This window comes from Anabrus simplex, chromosome 1 (assembly GCF_040414725.1).
Source record: "Anabrus simplex isolate iqAnaSimp1 chromosome 1, ASM4041472v1, whole genome shotgun sequence".
Lineage (NCBI taxonomy): Eukaryota > Metazoa > Arthropoda > Insecta > Orthoptera > Tettigoniidae > Anabrus > Anabrus simplex.
Window position 1 is genome coordinate 1167345134 of NC_090265.1, and position 20772 is coordinate 1167365905.

General features: G+C 39.6%; 1 protein-coding gene across 2 annotated transcripts in view; it reads left to right on the top strand.

Annotated features, from left to right (window-relative positions):
• The first annotated feature begins 315 nt into the window (after positions 1-315).
• The window catches only part of LOC136858377 (cytochrome P450 4C1), a 246140-nt gene continuing 225683 nt past the window's right edge, over positions 316-20772 (top strand). For both annotated transcript variants that reach the window (XM_068228630.1, XM_067137879.2), the window contains exon 1: positions 316-430. The gene's annotated coding sequence lies outside the window, so the exon portion shown is untranslated. The remainder of the gene's footprint in view (positions 431-20772) is intronic.

Genomic DNA, 20772 nt, shown 5'->3' on the forward strand with positions numbered 1-20772 from the left:
GACAGCTCGGAACATACCATTTAATCGAGCAGCTCGTCTCCTTTCTCCCAAATTTACAATTCTGGAAAATGGAACTGGCAAAGTGACTGGGAATATTGTTTTAGAGGATTAACTACTATTAAACAGGTTTACAGAAGACGAAATAATAGAAAATAAGGAAATTATATGCTTTTTAAAAGTGTAGGTTATACGTATAGGAATAGCGCGACTGATATTTCCTTGACGGCGTTCTAGAAATTGTTCCTGATAAACACGTCGGTACTGGACTGAGGTGAACTGATAATTTCCCAGTAATTTACTTGCCTATCTTATACTAATGGCTTCGGGATGTCGACAGTGTGTTATCTCTCCCTTACGCCTATCGTTCTTAAGCTCACGTTCCACCAGCAGTGTTTAGAAGTTGAGTAGAGTCGGCTGACGGACAAAGCAGGTAAGTAACTAAGCTTTATACCCTCTCCTTTACATCCGTACTACAACTCCTAAATATCTTCATAAGTATATGAAGAGATCTATAGCCTAACGTTTGTTTACGACGGTGCTTTGTGATTACTCAAATGAAAATCGAACCTAGGTACTTACAGTGATCTCCACGAAAACTTCGATTCCATTTTCAAGGGTCGACTCTTTGCTGAGGTCAGCAGTGGATCTCTGTAGCCTGGGTCTGTGTTCATCACAAACCCTGACTATTATAATTTTGTCTGTACACTCATTACTGGAAAACAACTTTACAGAATTCTTAGAAACCATAGCAACAAGAGTCTGGCCCAACTATGATGTCATCCCGAGTGTAGCTCTTGATTCCTTATGGTAGCGAGTCGTGTGCGTCGTTCCTTCTGGTGACCGGGCGAGTTGGCCGTGCGGTTAGGCTGTGAACTTGCATCCGGAAGTTAGTGGGTTCGAATCCCACTGTCCGCAGCCCTGAAGATGGTTTTCTGTGGTTTCCCATTTTCACACCAGGCAAAGGCTAGGGCTGTACATTAATTAAGGCCACGGCTGCTTCCTTTCAACTCCTAGGCATTTCCTATCCCATCGTCGCCATAAGAGCTACTTGTGTCGGTGCGACGTAAAGCCACTAGCCTCCTGGCGAGTTCTACAATTATAGATTAGGTATCGAATTTATTAGTGAGGACATTAAGGCTCTGGGCCCACTGTTCCATAATGTGACTAAAATCCTACAAAATTTAACAATACAACAACAACAACAAACAATAGTAATAATAATAATAATAATTATAATAGTAATAATAATAATAATCAGAAGAAATATTAACTCTGAAACGAACCCTAATAGGGTAGATTCACCGACTTCCTTTGCCAGAATGAGTGGCTCAGACGGTTGAGGCACTGGTCTTCTGACCCCAACTTGCCAAGTTCGATCCTGGCTCAGTCCGGTGATATTTGAAGGTGCTCAAATACGTCAGCCTCGTGTCGGCAGATTTACTGGCACGTAAAAGAACTCCTGCGGGACAAAATTCCAGCATTTCGGCGCCTCCGAAAACCGTAACAGTAGTTAGTGGGACTTAAAGCAAATATTATTATTATTATTATTATTATTATTATTATTATTATTATTATTATTATTATTATTCGACTTCCTTTAAGACTTCATTTCCTAATCTAATATTTCCTGTATCACCTGACTTCATTTGACTACATTCCATTACTTTTGTTGTGGACTTATTTATTTTCATTCCGAACTCCTTCCTCAAGACTCTGTCCATACCATTCCGCAATTTCTCCATATCTTCTGCAGTGTCAGATAAAATAACAATATCATCGCCATATCTCAGGATTTTGATTTCCTCTCCTTGGATTGTGATTCAATTTCCAAATTACTTTTTGATTTCCTTTACCGCCTGTTCGATATAAACATTGAAAACGAATGGGGACATACTGCAGCCTTACCTCACTGCTTGACTGATTGCTATTTCTTTTTCAAAGCCCTCGATTCTTATCACTGCAGACTGATTTTTGTACTATAAAATACCTTGAAGAAGATTTGACCATTTACAATAACTCGAAGACTAACCCTAATACGTACATATAATCTAAATCTCTCTATATAAAAATGAATGTTTGTATGTTTGTATATACGTATGTAAATGACACATCTCCTCCTAAACCACTGGAGCAAAATGAAAGACATTTGGTACACTCATAACTTACTGTCTGGAGACGAGCACTGTTGGGGTAAGCCATCCCCAGCACCCTTATATATAAAATTAATAGAAAATAGTGTCGAATACATAGTTTTCGGGTTCGCTGACATAAATAGTGACACGCCGGATTTTTTTAAAGTCCAAGTCAGCCCCCTTCGTGAAGGGGGGCGAGGGGGGAGTGATGTATATAAATAATCGATAATAGCGTCGAATCCATACTTTTCGGGGTTGCTGAGATGAATAGTGTCACTCAGGATATTTTTAAAGTACAAGTTCGGCCCGCTTTGGGGTGGAAGGCGTACAAATATTACCTACTATCTGGAAAATATACTGTGAGGGCAGGACGCCCCTAGAACACCTAGGGAACGGGGTTAAATATAACAAATATTAATAAATGGAAGTCGGCTGGGAACGATCTATATACGTACAGTATACTGTACTGTATATATAAGTTAAGGTATAAACATTAAAATCGACGTGATTTAATGAGGCTCTTCCAGGCATACTACAAACTTAAAACTTGGTACCAGAGAAGCTGATGACTTCAGGATCCCTAGAGGAACAGAAAATTTTCAAAATACCCTGAGGGGCCTCGCTGGGAGTCTCAAATTTGGACCTCAGCATAAGAACGCAGTCGGATATATTTATCCTAAACGATAACCTAGGTTTCATGGGCTTAAAAGTTTCCTGAAAGTCTTTAGTTTTAATCCCCTCCCCCATATCAAGATGGCGGCATAATCTGCCAGACGAGCTAGAAAATTGATATTTAGCAAAAGTATAGCTTTTAGCCTGTAACCGACGGAAAAATTACGAGGTGTTTAAAATGTTTACTTTTACCCCCCAAAATATCGAAATATGAAGGCAATTTTAAAGACGGTGCAGACCCTCCTTTTGAGGTATTTGGTGGCTAAACGGTAAGCCGTATCACGAAATGGATGGCACATTCTCCGTTCAATTTGGAGTGATCTACAACTCTGGTCCTATGACTTTTTGTCGTATCTCTCTCTCCCTTACGTGTTAGATTTGGCTGTATTTCTCCACTGTACGTAAGTTTTCTTCACACACGTATATTTCATAGTCTGACACACTTATAGGAAAGATAGAATTATAAAATTTGGCACACATATTGATACGACCGAAGGGCCAAATTGCATGATTCTAACTTCCTCATAAGTATGCGAAAATAATGTGAAATATTATAAATGTACCCAAATTTCGCCCTGTTCAAAGTTTCTAATTCAATTTTACCCACAAAAAAATGGGAGATACAAAAAATGTTATAGGACCAAGCATGTAGAACGATAAATGGGGCGTCTGGTGGCGCAATCCGTTTGTCGATATGATGTACCGTTTAGGAGCCGTATATCTCGAAATGAGGGTCTGCACTTATAAACATGCCCATGACTATGTCTTCTATCTATCTATCTATTTATCTAACTAGCTATCTATCTATCTATCTATCTATCTATCTATCTATCTATCTATCTATCTATCTATCTATCTATCTATCTATCTATCTATCTATCTATTTATCTATCTATCTATCTTATCTTACTATATAAAAAATGGATGCTTGTATGTAAATGACACATCTCCTCCTAAACCAATGGAGCAATTTCAATCAAATTTTGAACACTTATTATTTGCTATCCGGAGTCAAGCACTGTGGGGGTAAGCCACCTCTAGCCCCCTTAGGAGTGGGGGGTTAGGGGTCAGATAAAAAAATAATCGAAAATAGTGTCGAATCCGTAGTTTTGGGGGTCGCTGAGGTGAATAGTGACACTCCCGATTTTTTAAAAGTCAAATTTCTGCTCCCATTTGAGTGGGGAGCGAGGGGGGACTGATAAAGGATGTATGTGTGTAAATGACACATCTCCTCCTAAACCACTGGAGCAATTTCAATCAAATTTTGAACACATATTATTTGCTATCTCAAGACGAGCATTGTGGCGGTAATCCTCCACTAGCCCTCTTAGGGGTGGGGTTATTGTGTTCAGGTAAAAACATAATCGAAAGTAGTGTCGAATCCATAGTTTTTGGGGTCGCTGAGGTGAATAGTGGCACTCCGGATTTTTTAAAAGTCAATTTTCTGCTCCCATTTGGGTGGGGGGCGAGGGGGGACTGATGATGGATGTATGTGTGTAAGTGACACATCTCCTCCTGAACCACTGGAGCAATTTCATTCAAATTTTGAACACATATTATTTGCTATCTGAAGACGAGCACTGTGGGGGTAAGCCACCTCTAACCCCCTTAGGGGTGGGGTTAGGGGGGTCAGGTAAAATAATCGAAAATAGTGTCGAATGCATAGTATTTTGGGTCACTGAGGTGAATAGTGACACTACCGATTTTTAAAAGTCAAATTTCTGCTCCCATTTGGATGGGGGCGAGGGGGGACTGATAGATAAAATTAAACGAAAATAGTGTCGAATAAATAGTTTTCGGTGTCATCGAGGTGAATTGTACACTCCGAATTTTTAGTATCAGGACACAAACCACGTGGGGGTAATACAGCCCAGGAAACCTTAGGGGCGGGGGGGGGGCAAGGGGGTCAGATATACAAATTAACGAAAGTAGTGTCGAATCCATACTATTCGGGGTCGCTGAGATGAATAGTGACACTCCGAGTTTTTTAAAGTCCGAGTTCAGGCTCCTTTGGGGGGGGGGGGTGATATATAAAAATAAACGAAAATGGATGTATGTATGTGTATAAATGACACATCTCCTCCTAAACCACTGGAGCAATTTCAATCAAATTTTGAACACTTATTATTTGCTATCTGGAGACGAGCACTGTGGGGGTAAGCCACCTCTAGCCCCCTTAGGAGTAGGGGGTTAGGGGATTCAGGTAAAAAAATAATCGAAAATAGTGTCGATCCGTAGTTTCTGGGGTTGCTGAGGTGAATAGTGACACTTCCGATTTTTCAAAAGTCAATTTTCTGCTCCCATTTGGGTGGGGGGGCGAGGTGGGGGGACTGATGATGGATGTATGTGTGTAAATGACACATCTCGTCCTAAACCACTGGAGCAATTTCATTCAAATTTTGAAACTTATTCTTTGCTATCTGGAGACGAGCACTGTGGGAGTAAGCCACCTCTAGCCCCCTTAGGGGTGGGGGTTAGGGGGGTCAGGTAAAAAATAATCGAAAGTTGTGTCGAATCCATAGTTTTGGGGGTCGCTGAGGTGAATAGTGACACTCCCGAATTTTTTAAAGTCAAATTTCTGCTCCCATTCGGGTGGGGGGCGAGGGGGACTAATATATAAAATTAAACGAAAATAGTGTCGAATACATAGTTTTCGGGGTCATCGAGGTGAATTGAACACTCCGGATTTTTAGTATCAGGAGACAAACCACGTGGGGATAAGACAGCCCAGGAAACCTTGGGGGGGGGGCAAGGGGGTCAGATATACAAATTAACGAAAATAGTGTCGAATCCGTACTTTTCGGGGTCGCTGAGATGAATAGTGACACTCCGGGTTTTTTAAAGTTCAAGTTCAACCCCTTTGGGGGGTGAGGGGGGAGTGATATATAAAAATAAACGAAAATAGTGTCGAATACATAGTTTTTGGGGACGCCGAGGTGAATTGTACACTTCGGATTTTTAGTATCAGAAGATAAACCACGTGGGGGTAAGACAGCACAAGAACCCTTAGGGGGTGAGGGGGTCAGATATACAAATTAACGAAAATAGTGTCGAATCCATACTTTTTGGGGTTGCTGGGATGAATAGTGACACTCCGGATTTTTAGTATCAGGAGACAAACCACGTGGGGCTAATACACCCTAAGAAACCTTAGGGGCAGAGGGGCAAGGGGGCTAGATACAAAAATCATCAAATGTAGTGTTGAATACATACTTTTCGTGGTCGCTGAGATGAATAGTCACACTCCGGAATTTGTAAAGTCCAAATTCAGTCCCCTTCGTGGTAGGGGGCGATGGGAGAGTGATATATGAAAATAATCGAAAAGAATGTCGTATCCATAGTTGTCGGGGTCGCTGAGATGAATAGCGAGACTCCGGATATTTTGTAAGTTCAAGTCCATCCCCCTTTCTGGTGGGGTGAGGGGATTCAGATTTTAAAATAATCGAAAATGGTGTCGAAGCCATAGTTTTCGGGGTCGCTGAGATGAATAGTAACACTCCGGAATTTTTAGAACTCAAAGTTTAACCCCCTTTAGGGGGAGGGGGAGTGAGATATAATAATAATAATAATCGAATATACTGCCTAATCCATAGTTTTCCGGGTCGCTGAGATGAATACTAACATTCCGGATTTTTAAAGTCCAGCTTCACCCCCTTTGGCATAGAAGGTGAGAAAGGGTGAAAAAATAAATTGTCAAAAATCCCCCCCTTTGGCATAGAGGGTGAGAAAGGGTGAAAAAATAAATTGTCAAGAATGCCCAAGGTAGTAGACGTGTGTATGTTCCAGTATGACTTTCAATTATGACTTACTATCTGGAAAACATACTCTGGGAGTAAGACGCTCCTAGAACCACTTCGGAAGCGGGTGAAATATGTAATCCATATTAATAAATAGAAGTCAGTTTGACGCGATCTATATATATATATATACTGTATATATATATATAAACTAGCGAATGTACCCGTGCTTCGCTACGGTATTCTACATTGTATTTGAATATCGACGTAAATAGTGTACATGCAGTAAATAAGATTGTTTTAAAATTGCATGTCTCTTAGCGTTATCCGAGAAAGAGCATGGGGAGGTCCCCGTACGTTGTTTCCAATGTAAAAAGTTTGTTATGTATTTGTGGTATAACGGCAGGCTCACTTGTCTACTGCCATTCACAATGGAGTTGGGAAGTTTACATTATAATTGCAGGCCCCATTGCCTACTACGCGGACAGAATCGATTTGGGGAGTATCGTTAAAATGGCAGCACCCTTTCCTACTTCCAGAGAGATTACAGTTGAGGAGTTTTTATTATAATGGCAGGCAATTACCCTACTATCACTCGAAGTTGAGTTGTGCAGTTATCATTATAATGCCAGGTCCATTTTCCTACTTCCAGCTACCTTACTGCCAGTCACACCAAGTTGGTGAGTTTCCATCAAAATAGCGGGCCACTATGCCTAATGAAAGTCACATTTTAGATGAGGACATTTCTTTATAATGGCGGGCACCCTTGCCTACTGCCAAACACAATCGGGTAGGGGAGTTATAAACAAAACTGCATGCTCACTTGCCTTCTGCAAGTCAAATCGAGAAGGGAACTATTCATTACAATTGTAGGCCTTCCTTACACAGGAGTTGGAGAAGGAACCCTTTCCTACTGCCAGTCAAAGTCGGTGTGGGGAGTACTGATTACAATATCAGACCCACCCTTTCTCGATAGCTAAAAATCGACATCAGTGAATATATATAGATCGACATACGAAAGTATATGCGTGTTTACACTATTGAAGACCTTCATTTACAGATTAACTTCTACTAAACGTACGTCATATCGACAAAGGATTATACCATAAGACACGCCGGATTTAGTGGCCTAAATGGCTGGTCATATGATATGTCATCTATTCTTGGGTCAGATTGAGTTAGAAACGTGGAACAGGGTAAAGGTTTGGTAAGATTATCTCACATTACATTACCTTTCGGATAATTATGTGACAGCTACATACATAGCATTTGGCTCACATATGCCTACTGGGTGGGCCGATTTTCGTGAAGAGTATGATGATTCTGTATTTCATATATGTAACTGAAAGTATGAATTATGCATGTGAAAATTCCAAATTGACTTAACATCGATTAATAGAGAAAAATCAAACGTAAATGGGATACAGATACGGCAAAAGTCAAAGGACCAAGGTTGTAGATCATTCCAAATTGAACGGAGATTGTGCAATCCGTTATGTGATAGGAATTTCCGAAGGTCTGCACCATCATTAAAATTGCCTGCATATTTCGATATTCTTCGGGGATAAAAAGTGAAAAATGTAATGATCTGGGATGTATTCCGTTCGTTACAGGCGAAAAGGTATAATTTTGTAAAATTTCAATTATCTTCTTTTTCTTCTGGCAGATTATGCCGCAATCTGGATTTTGGGCGAGGCGGATAAAAATTAGGACTTTCAGGAAACTAAACCAAAAATTATGGAGATGATCATTATTACCCCTTATAACGGAATGCTGTACGAAAATTTCGCCAAAATAGTCAGTGTAGAGGCACACAGTCGTTACGATTTCATTTATATAGATAAGGAATCTGCTCCATGTAAAACACCTTTTGGGCTATGTCCGCTGGACTTAACCTGCAAAAGTGACCATTTATGAAAAATGCACATGAAGAAAAAGGTTTAGAGGTGGAATTCCATCACGTTTGGTCGATTTCCAGTTAGGTTGGTCTTGTTCTGTATATATTGTGGAAGAGTAAAATCACCATTTCGGTTCCCTATAAACCGCCAGTCCATTCCGGAACATGAAATGTTATTTACGTTTAAAACCTACCTTTGGACAGGTGGATGCTAAATATAAATTTTGGTTCGAATGTCTTCAGTAGTTTTCAAGTTGTAAGGAATACGCTTTACACGCACCCGCTGGTGAGTTAAGTCCGATGGGACTTGTACAGAAAAACGGTCCGTTAATGATATCTCCCTTATTAATCCTGGTATCGAAATGATGCACATGAGAAAAAAAGTTTATAAATTAATTTCTACCAAGACAGGTAGATTTAAATTAACGTTGGTTGTGTATATTTTGTGGAAGTGCAAAATTACTGTTTCGGTTTCGTATAAACCCCCAGTCAGTTCAGGGATTTTGAAACAATATTTTCCCTAAAACCTATCAAGGACAGGTGTATTCTAAATATGAGTCTTGGTGGAAATACATCCAGTAGTTTGTAGCATTCGCGTACATACGGCGTAATTAAGGAAGAAAATAATACAGTTAAGAAAGTTGAAAGTAATAGAAAATGGATTATAACTGAGGACAGCCGGATAACGACAAATATGTAAATGCCAAGTTAACGTATTGGAAAATCAAATCCCCTCAATAAATTATGCTAGTGTGTGTTATGGATATAATAAAGCGGTAACAGAGGAGAAATTTAGATCCAGTGATTCCTAGGTAAACAAATAATAAGAAGATGACTAATGGTGTTATTACCTAATCTATTCGAGGGCGGTTATAACATCCAACGATATTCCGCCAATATCCCGCAGATAGGCCGATTGACGCCTCTCTTGCCTTCTACCCGAGGAACAACCACGAATTTAAAAGCATGATGAGGAAAATGGCAATACGTTACTTCCCTGCTGGCATGCAGTCAGAGACGTTGCCATGGTAACCTGTAGGTTCGTTGTCGTTCTGTCGGTCACTCAATGCAGAGCATGATACCAGCGGAAAATTGTAAATTTCTCCGTCATGTGAAGAGTAAGGTAAATTATGAACATAACGAAAGTTGTTTATAATGAAGAGACGTTTCACGTACGGTAAACTAAGTTTACATAAAATCAATAGTATAAGAGAAAATGGAGGAAAACCATTCTGTTTTTCCTGTAAAACCCCGTCTATTCAAATATTTTAAAATAATATGCATACAGAAACCTTCCCTGGGAGGAGTATACTCTAAATATGAAGTTTAGTTGAGATCTATCCAGCCGTTTCGAAGTGATGGTGGAAAAACCACTCAGGTTTTCCTATAAACCCCCCGTCTATTCAAACATTTTAAAATGATATGCATATCGAATCCTTCCGCGGGATGAGTGTACTCTAAATATGAAGTTTGGTTGTGATCTATCCAGCCGTTTCGACGTGATGATGGAGAAACCATTCTGGTTTTCCTATAAACCCCCCGTGTATTCAAAGATTTTAAAATGATATGCATATCGAAACCTTGCCCGGGTTGATTATACTCTAAATATGTAGTTTGGTTGAGATCTATCCAGCCGTTTCGACGTGATGGTGGAAAAACCATTCTGGTTTTCCTATAAACCCCCCGTGTATTCAAAGATTTTAAAACAATTTGCATATCGAAACCTTCCCCGGGATGAGTATACTCTAAATATGAAGTTTGGTTGAGATCTATCCAGCCGTTTCGACGTGATGGTGGAACAGACAAACAAACAGACAGACAAACAGACAAACAGACAAACAGACAAACAGACAAACAAACAGACACGAAACGTAAAAACCACCGATTCGGTCTTGAGTTGACCTAAAACGGATAAATATCTGAAAAATTGGCAAAACAAAAGAAATTACAGACAGCGGACCCCCTACAATTTTATTGATCATTTCCAATTCCTAACGCCAGTTTCAGCTAAACCTTGCTTGATTAGTAAAAAGTTATATGCATATGCATTATAGTCCGTTCAATTGTTATCTACAGTGTCATCGGAATGGCAAATCTTTTCCACATAGGGTTCTTTCATGTAAATGTAATGACATGGGCTTCTTGTATTCAAGTACTATTCAATGCCAACCAGCTACACTGATAATTAATTCTGTAACTTCGAGCTATGGAAGAGAATGCAATTCTATTTACATGACACAGGGAAGCACCATACCGAAATACCGAAAAGATTGGCTCTTTCATTATGTATAAAATATAATTACTATATTTCTACCCAAATTTATTATAACTAAAAGTATCCCCCATTTATAATCTAAGAAATGTTTACCCAAAGAAGAATGGATAATGTAGCTAACAAGGCAGGATCGTATGTGAAGAGACAATCTGAATCCTAACATATGTGGTAGTTACATACCCGATACTAAATAACTCTTCTCATTATTTGTGCTGAATAATTGAAATATTAGTCTAATGCACCATCTGCCAAAAAAGAATTATTCGCTTGTCTGAAATGTTTGTTTGGGAGCCTTTGTTCCCTAGGAATCTTGTAGAGTCATCACTTTCTGCTATGGCAGTAACCACACTCTTAGGGCCCCATAAGCCGTTTCATTGCTGTGACTGGAGGCTGTCTTTTCCGAATCCATATGCTCAGTATTTTCAAAAGAAATCCGTAAGTCTGTTTTGGCAAATATTTCTTGAAGAATTTCCACCTTTCCACCTGTTTTACTTCTAGGAGCACAGCATCATCAGTGAAAGCCGAACAGTCAAAAGTGATTGCCTGTGTCTTTTCATCCTGCTCTCACTCCATTTCGAAGATCATTTTCGGTCAACTTTTCTTCCACTCTGATTACCTCCTCCTAAACACAATTGAACAGGACTGGGGAAATACCATCCCCCTGCCTCAGGCTTGTTCTTATCACAAACGCATCCGACAGCCCGCCCAGAAAGTTTACTTGGGAGCGTGTGCCAGTGAGAGTCTGTTGTATCAGTGACTTATCGTCTACTCCAAATTCCCTGAGAATGTTTAAAAGTGTCTCGCAATCCACTGAATCATACGTTTTCTTGAAATCCATGACAGTTACAATCAATAGTTTCTGTATAATTGCTCTAATTCTGATCAGCGATTTTAGGATGTAAAATTGTTCCGCACATGACCGCAATTTTCTAAATTCTGTCTGGTATATTCTCCCAGCCGCCCGTAGGTGATACCATAGCACGCCCTTTTTAACAGAAAGTAATTCAGAAATTTCCATTCTTTCAAAAAGCACTTGGATGAGTTCATGCCCCACGTCTCTCGGATAAAACGTGAACAGAATTTCGTAATTATTGGTAAGATGGACTAATGTTACGCTAATAAAAATATTTTGATAAGCAGAACTTCATAGTAAGAACTTTTTTCAGCCTAGAAGTAGTCATAGACTTCCAGACAACCCAACACTATTCCAGAAAATATTCCTTCAATGCCATCTTGCGGTCTATCCCAGTCAGACGTAAACAGTTTTGTAGGTTTGAATCCAGTGTGTCAGGATGGGAATTTTAGAAGGATCAGAGCCTAACAGTAGGAAGAGCATCAGGTCTTAAACTCCTAAACTGAACCTGGGTGTGTATATATCCCAAGTAAGATGGCGTTAAAATAGTACCACTGCATCGGGTGATATACAATGCATTGTACAAGTGAGTGAATGAATTAAACCTGTCTCTATTTCTTCCCAAATGAGAAATTCAAGTTAAATCATATTAAAATATCCTTCTCTCCACTGGGGCCGATGACCTTATATATTAGGCTCCTTTGAACAGCAAGCAGCATCATCAAGCCTTCTGTCCATCGGTGATAGAATATCGAACTCTATATCCCAATATACAAATCCAGCAGAAGTAGTCGGATGTCTTAAGGGCAAAATACATTCGCCACATCATGGTGTACGATTTCGGCATATGTGAGGCTAGAGTGGTGATTTCTCTGCCATCTGGTGGAGTAAAACGGAATATATGAAAGGAAATCTAAATGGTTTACAGTCGAAATAATTTACAAAGCCGTGATTTATTATTATTATTATTATTATTATTATTATTATTATTATTATTATTATTATTATTATTATTACACATGCCATAAATACTGTATATATAGCACTGTTTGGTAAGTTCCGTAACGATTAGTACCAGGTCTTCATTTCATATATTCATTGCCCAAATACGTCATAAATGTTTTAGCTTTGTGCATCTACTACTGCCAAGCACGTTTATATTTCATCAGTGAAGAAACCAAACCTCGTATGTCACAATGCTCTTCATATCCATTATTTTCCTTAAGACTGGTCACGCCTCCAAGCCACATATGGGTATGCAGTTCATCAGAACAATGTTCGTTGTGTTCATTTTCCTATGCGTATGTGTAAAGGAAAATGAACCTTACCGTACCCTACTGTAGGAATGTACGTTTGCGCGACGAATTTGCTCACTCCTACAGTATACTGTATTTAAGGTTCATTTTCCTTTATACTTTCGCTTAGGAAAATGAATACATCGAACATTGTTCTGATGGACTGCATATTCATATATGGCTGGGAGGCATGACCAGTCTTAAGGAACATAATGGACAGGAAGAGCATTGTGATATATGAGGTTTGGTTTCTTCACCGCCGATAATTATAGTATATTTCCATACACGCGCATTCATTTAGCTGCTTATATTCCTAATAGATGTCAGCCAAATTCAAAGTTCCTAAAATGAGAAAGGAGAACCTGGATTATCAATGTGGTTCCGGAAAGCGATTTATATCCATACAAAATGCGCTTCTAATACGTTGACAAATATGGCTATCAGTTTCTGTAGTATAATAATAATGTAATTTGCTTTACGTCCCACTAACTACTTTTTAAGGTCTTCGGAGACGCCGAGGTGCCGGAATTTAGTCCCGCAGGAGTTCTTTAACGTGCCAGTAAATTTACCGACACGGGGCTGTCGTATTTGAGCATCTTCAAATACCACCGGACTGAGCCAGGATCGAACCTGCCAAGTTGGGGTTAGAAGGCCAGCGCCTTAACCGTCTGAGCCACTCAGCCCGACTTTTGTAGTATAATTAAATGCTTATAATAAACTGTAATTAGTACAGACTTAGAAGAATTTGCTGGCAATGATTCTGATTATGTTCGGAATGAAAGCGAGTGTACAGTAAAAGAAGGTATAAAACTGATGCAACTGTATTTGACTTAATCAAGAACGCACATGCTATCGCAACCAAACGACATGGCAAATTGATTGATTGATTGATTGATTGATTGATTGATTGATTGATTGATTGATTGATTGATTGATTGATTGATTGATTGATTGATTGATTGATTGATTGATTGATTGATTGATTGATTGATTGATTGATTGATTGATTGCAAACAAGTTCTTAAAATTTATTCAAAGACTAGCGAATGTACCCGTGCTTCGCTACGGTATTCTACATTGTATTTGAATATCGACGTAAATAGTGTACATGCAGTAAATAAGATTGTTTTAAAATTGCATGTCTCTTAGCGTTATCCGAGAAAGAGCATGGGGAGGTCCCCGTACGTTGTTTCCAATGTAAAAAGTTTGTTATGTATTTGTGATATAACGGCAGGCTCACTTGTCTACTGCCCTTCACAATCGAGTTGGGAAGTTTACATTATAATTGCAGGCCCCATTGCCTACTACGCGGACAGAATCGATTTGGGGAGTATCGTTAAAATGGCAGCCCCCTTTCCTACTTCCAGAGAGATTACAGTTGAGGAGTTTTTATTATAATGGCAGGCAATTACCCTACTATCACTCGAAGTTGAGTTGTGCAGTTATCATTATAATGCCAGGTCCATTTTCCTACTTCCAGCTACCTTACTGCCAGTCACACCAAGTTGGTGAGTTTCCATCAAAATAGCGGGCCACTATGCCTAATGAAAGTCACATTTTAGATGAGGACATTTCTTTATAATGGCGGGCACCCTTGCCTACTGCCAAACACAATCGGGTAGGGGAGTTATAAACAAAACTGCATGCTCACTTGCCTTCTGCAAGTCAAATCGAGAAGGGAACTATTCATTACAATTGTAGGCCTTCCTTACACAGGAGTTGGAGAAGGAACCCTTTCCTACTGCCAGTCAAAGTCGGTGTGGGGAGTACTGATTACAATATCAGACCCACCATTTCTCGATAGCTAAAAATCGACATCAGTGAATATATATAGATCGACATACGAAAGTATATGCGTGTTTACAATATTGAAGACCTTCATCTACAGATTAACTTCTACTAAACGTACGTCATATCGACAAAGGATTATGCCATAAGACACGCCGGATTTAGTGGCCTAAATGGCTGGTCATATGATATGTCATCTATTCTTGGGTCAGATTGAGTTAGAAACGTGGAACAGGGTAAAGGTTTGGTAAGATTATCTCACATTACATTACCTTTCGGATAATTATGTGACAGCTACATACATAGCATTTGGCTCACATATGCCTACTGGGTGGGCCGATTTTCGTGAAGAGTATGATGATTCTGTATTTCATATATGTAACTGAAAGTATGAATTATGCATGTGAAAATTCCAAATTGACTTAACATCGATTAATAGAGAAAAATCAAACGTAAATGGGATACAGATACGGCAAAAGTCAAATGACCAAGGTTGTAGATCATTCCAAATTGAACGGAGATTGTGCAATCCGTTATGTGATAGGAATTTCCGAAGGTCTGCACCATCATTAAAATTGCCTGCATATTTCGATATTCTTCGGGGATAAAAAGTGAAAAATGTAATGATCTGGGATGTATTCCGTTCGTTACAGGCGAAAAGGTATAATTTTGTAAAATTTCAATTATCTTCTTTTTCTTCTGGCAGATTATGCCGCAATCTGGATTTTGGGCGAGGCGGATAAAAATTAGGACTTTCAGGAAACTAAACCAAAAATTATGGAGATGATCATTATTACCCCTTATAACGGAATGCTGTACGAAAATTTCGCCAAAATAGTCAGTGTAGAGGCACACAGTCGTTACGATTTCATTTATATAGATAAGGAATCTGCTCCATGTAAAACACCTTTTGGGCTATGTCCGCTGGACTTAACCTGCAAAAGTGACCATTTATGAAAAATGCACATGAAGAAAAAGGTTTAGAGGTGGAATTCCATCACGTTTGGTCGATTTCCAGTTAGGTTGGTCTTGTTCTGTATATATTGTGGAAGAGTAAAATCACCATTTCGGTTCCCTATAAACCGCCAGTCCATTCCGGAACATGAAATGTTATTTACGTTTAAAACCTACCTTTGGACAGGTGGATGCTAAATATAAATTTTGGTTCGAATGTCTTCAGTAGTTTTCAAGTTGTAAGGAATACGCTTTACACGCACCCGCTGGTGAGTTAAGTCCGATGGGACTTGTACAGAAAAACGGTCCGTTAATGATATCTCCCTTATTAATCCTGGTATCGAAATGATGCACATGAGAAAAAAAGTTTATAAATTAATTTCTACCAAGACAGGTAGATTTAAATTAACGTTGGTTGTGTATATTTTGTGGAAGTGCAAAATTACTGTTTCGGTTTCGTATAAACCCCCAGTCAGTTCAAGGATTTTGAAACAATATTTTCCCTAAAACCTATCAAGGACAGGTGTATTCTAAATATGAGTCTTGGTGGAAATACATCCAGTAGTTTGTAGCATTCGCGTACATACGGCGTAATTAAGGAAGAAAATAATACAGTTAAGAAAGTTGAAAGTAATAGAAAATGGATTATAACTGAGGACAGCCGGATAACGACAAATATGTAAATGCCAAGTTAACGTATTGGAAAATCAAATCCCCTCAATAAATTATGCTAGTGTGTGTTATGGATATAATAAAGCGGTAACAGAGGAGAAATTTAGATCCAGTGATTCCTAGGTAAACAAATAATAAGAAGATGACTAATGGTGTTATTACCTAATCTATTCGAGGGCGGTTATAACATCCAACGATATTCCGCCAATATCCCGCAGATAGGCCGATTGACGCCTCTCTTGCCTTCTACCCGAGGAACAACCACGAATTTAAAAGCATGATGAGGAAAATGGCAATACGTTACTTCCCTGCTGGCATGCAGTCAGAGACGTTGCCATGGTAACCTGTAGGTTCGTTGTCGTTCTGTCGGTCACTCAATGCAGAGCATGATACCAGCGGAAAATTGTAAATTTCTCCGTCATGTGAAGAGTAAGGTAAATTATGAACATAACGAAAGTTGTTTATAATGAAGAGACGTTTCACGTACGGTAAACTAAGTTTACATAAAATCAATAGTATAAGAGAAAATGGAGGAAAACCATTCTGTTTTTCCTGTAAAACCCCGTCTATTCAAATATTTTAAAATAATATGCATACAGAAACCTTCCCTGGGAGGAGTATACTCTAAATATGAAGTTTAGTTGAGATCTATCCAGCCGTTTCGAAGTGATGGTGGAAAAACCACTCAGGTTTTCCTATAAACCCCCCGTCTATTCAAACATTTTAAAATGATATGCATATCGAATCCTTCCGCGGGATGAGTGTACTCTAAATATGAAGTTTGGTTGTGATCTATCCAGCCGTTTCGACGTGATGATGGAGAAACCATTCTGGTTTTCCTATAAACCCCCCGTGTATTCAAAGATTTTAAAATGATATGCATATCGAAACCTTGCCCGGGTTGATTATACTCTAAATATGTAGTTTCGTTGAGATCTATCCAGCCGTTTCGACGTGATGGTGGAAAAACCATTCTGGTTTTCCTATAAACCCCCCGTGTATTCAAAGATTTTAAAACAATTTGCATATCGAAACCTTCCCCGGGATGAGTATACTCTAAATATGAAGTTTGGTTGAGATCTATCCAGCCGTTTCGACGTGATGGTGGAACAGACAAACAAACAGACAGACAAACAGACAAACAGACAAACAGACAAACAGACAAACAAACAGACACGAAACGTAAAAACCACCGATTCGGTCTTGAGTTGACCTAAAACGGATAAATATCTGAAAAATTGGCAAAACAAAAGAAATTACAGACAGCGGACCCCCTACAATTTTATTTATATAGATTAAGGCATAAAAATGAAAACAGGCGTGAATTAATGAGACCATTCTAGGAATCCTAGAAACTTGAAACTTGGTACCAGACAAGCTGATGACTTCAGGATCCCTAGAAAAATCTAAAATTCTCAAAATTCTCTGAGAGGGACACGTTGGGAGTTTCAAATCCGCATAAGAACACAGTCGGCGATATTTATCCTGAACGATAACCTATAGGTTTCATGGGCTTAAACGTTTCCTGAAAGTCCTAATTTTTAACCCCCTCCCCCATATCAAGATGGCAGCACAATCTCCCAGACGAGTTAGAAAATAGAAATTTGGCAAAATTATAGATTTTTGCCTGTAACCGATGGAATACGAGATGTTAACAAAATTATTTTTTTACCCCCAAAAAATATCGAAATATGGAGGCAATTTTAATGACCGTGCAGACCTTCCTTTCGAGGTATTTGTTGGCCAAACGGTAAGTCGTATCACAAAACGGATGGCACAATCTCAGCTCAATTTGGAGTGATCTACAACTTTGGTCCTATGACTTTTTGTCGTATCTCTATCCCTTATGTTAAATTTGGCTCTTTTTTCTGGATTTACCTAAATTTTGCACTTTGTACACATATAATTGATGGTTTGATTCACTTATAGGAAAGATGGGATCATCAAATTCTACACGAATATTGGCACGCCCAGCCAAATTCTATGTTTGAAGCTGTCGCATAAGTATGTGAAAAATAACTCACTGTGTGAAAACCTTACACAAATTTCACCCTATTCAACGTTTCTAAAATAATCTTGCCTTTAAATAGAAGAGATACGATGAAATATCATAGGGCCAGCCATTTAGATAGCTAAATGAGGCCAGAGTCGTCTTTTTATACAATCCGTTTTTCAATATGAATGCACCGTTTAGCAGTAGTTATTCTGTAAATGAAGGTGAACATACATATAATTCCGTATGTCGATCTACATTTATTAAGTCAATTTATAGCGATCTAGAAAGGGGTGTGTCTTACATTGTAATTAATACTTTACAAATCAATAGTTACTCTCAGCAGGAGGGCGTCTGCTGTTGTAATCAGTACTCCCCACATCGACTTTAACTAGCAATAGGAATGGGGTCCTTCTCCAACGCCTGTGTACCATTGTAAAGTATAATTCCCTTCTTGATTTGACTAGCAGAAGGCAAGGGAGCGTGCATTTTTTAAAACTCTTTTACCTGATTCCCTTTATCATTAGGTATAGGTGCCCCCCGATTATAAACAAATTTACCCATCAAAATGTGACTGACGTTACGCATAGTGAATTGCGGCAGACAAGTGGACCTGTCGTTATCATCACAACTCTGCAACTCGCACTTTACATTGGAAACAACGTCTGCGGACCTCCCTATGCTTTTTCTGGGATAATGCCAAGAGACATGCAATTAAAAATATCTTATTCACTTCATGTACAGCAATTTACTTCGATATCCGTATACATTGTAGAATACCGTAGCGAAGCACGGGTACATTTGCTAGTCTATATTTATATAAATGTCATTGTATGTTTGTATGTATTACATCTCCTCCTAAACCACTGGAGCGATTTACACCAAACTTGGTAAACTTACGACTTAGTATCAGGAGACAAACCGCGTGGGAGTAAGACACTCCAAGTACTCTTAGGGGTGGGCGGGCGAGGGAAAAAATCGAAATTGGTGTCGAATCCATACTTTTCGGAGTCGCTGGGATGAAAAGTGACACTCTGGAATTTTTCAAAGTCCAAATTCAGCCCGCTTTTGGGCGGGGGGCGAGGGGGATTGATATGCCAACATAATCGAAAATAGTGTCGAATCCATCCTTTTCGGGGTCGCTGAGATGAATAGTGACACTTCGGATTTCTTTTGACAAACCGCGTGGGGTAAGACACCCCACGTACCCATAGAGGTCGTGGGGGGGGGGGCGAGGGGGCCGACACATAAAATATTCGACAATAGTGTCGAATCCATACTTTTCGTGGTCGCTGAAATGAATCGTAACACTCCGAAGTTTTTAAAGTCCATTTTCAGCCCCCTTTGAGTTGGGGGACGAGGGGGAGTGATATATCAAAATAATCGAAAATAGTGTCGAATTCATCCTTTTCGGGGTCGCTGAGATGAATAGTGACACTCCGAATTTTTTTGACAAACCGCGTTTGGGTAAGACACCCGAAGTACCCTTAGAGGCGGGGGGGGCGAGGGGGGTCACATATAAAAATATACGAAAATAGTGTCGAATCTATCGTTTTCGGATTCACTGAGATGGATAGTGATACTCCGGAATTTTTCCAAGTCCAAATTCAGCCCCCTTTTGCTTGGGGGCCGAGGGGGTAGTGATATATCAAAATAATAGAAAATAATATCGAATCCATCCTTTTCGGGGTCGCTGAGATGAATAGTGACACTCCGGATTTTTTTGACAAACCGCGTTGGGGTAAGACACCCAAAGTACCCTTAGGGGCTGAGGGGGCGAAGGGAGTGACATTTAAAAATATTCGAAAATATTGTCCAATCCATACTTTTCGGGTTCGCTCAGATGAATACTGACACTCCGGAATTTTTTAAAGACCAAATTTAGCCCCCTTTGGGGATGGGGGCCGAAGGGGAGTGAGATATCAAAATAATCGAAAATAGTGTCGAATCCGTCGTTTTCGGATTCGCTGAGATGAATAGTGATACTCCAGAATTTTTCCAAGTCCAAGTTCAGCCCCCTTTTGGGTGGAGGCGAGGGGGGAGTGATACATCAAAGTAATTAGAAATAGTGTCGAATCCATCCTTTTCGGGGTCGCTGAAATTAATAGTGACACTCTGGATTTCTTTAGACAAACCGCGTGGGGGTAAGATACCCCATGTGCCCATAGGGGCGGGGGGCGAGGGGCCGTGGGAGGTCACATATAAAAATATACGAAAATAGTGTCGAATCCATCGTTTTCGGATTCGCTGAGATGAATAGTGATACTCCGAAATTTTTCCAAGTTCAAGTTCAGCCCCCTTTTGGGTGGGGGGCAAGGAGGGAATGATATATCAAAGTAATAGGAAATAGTGTCGAATCCATACTTTTCGGGGTCGCTGAGATGAATAGCGACACTCCGGATTTCTTTTGACAAACCACGTGGGGGTAAGTCACCCCATGTACCCATAGGGGCGGGGAGGCGCAAGGGGGGACAAATAAAATATTCGAAAATAGTGTCGAATCC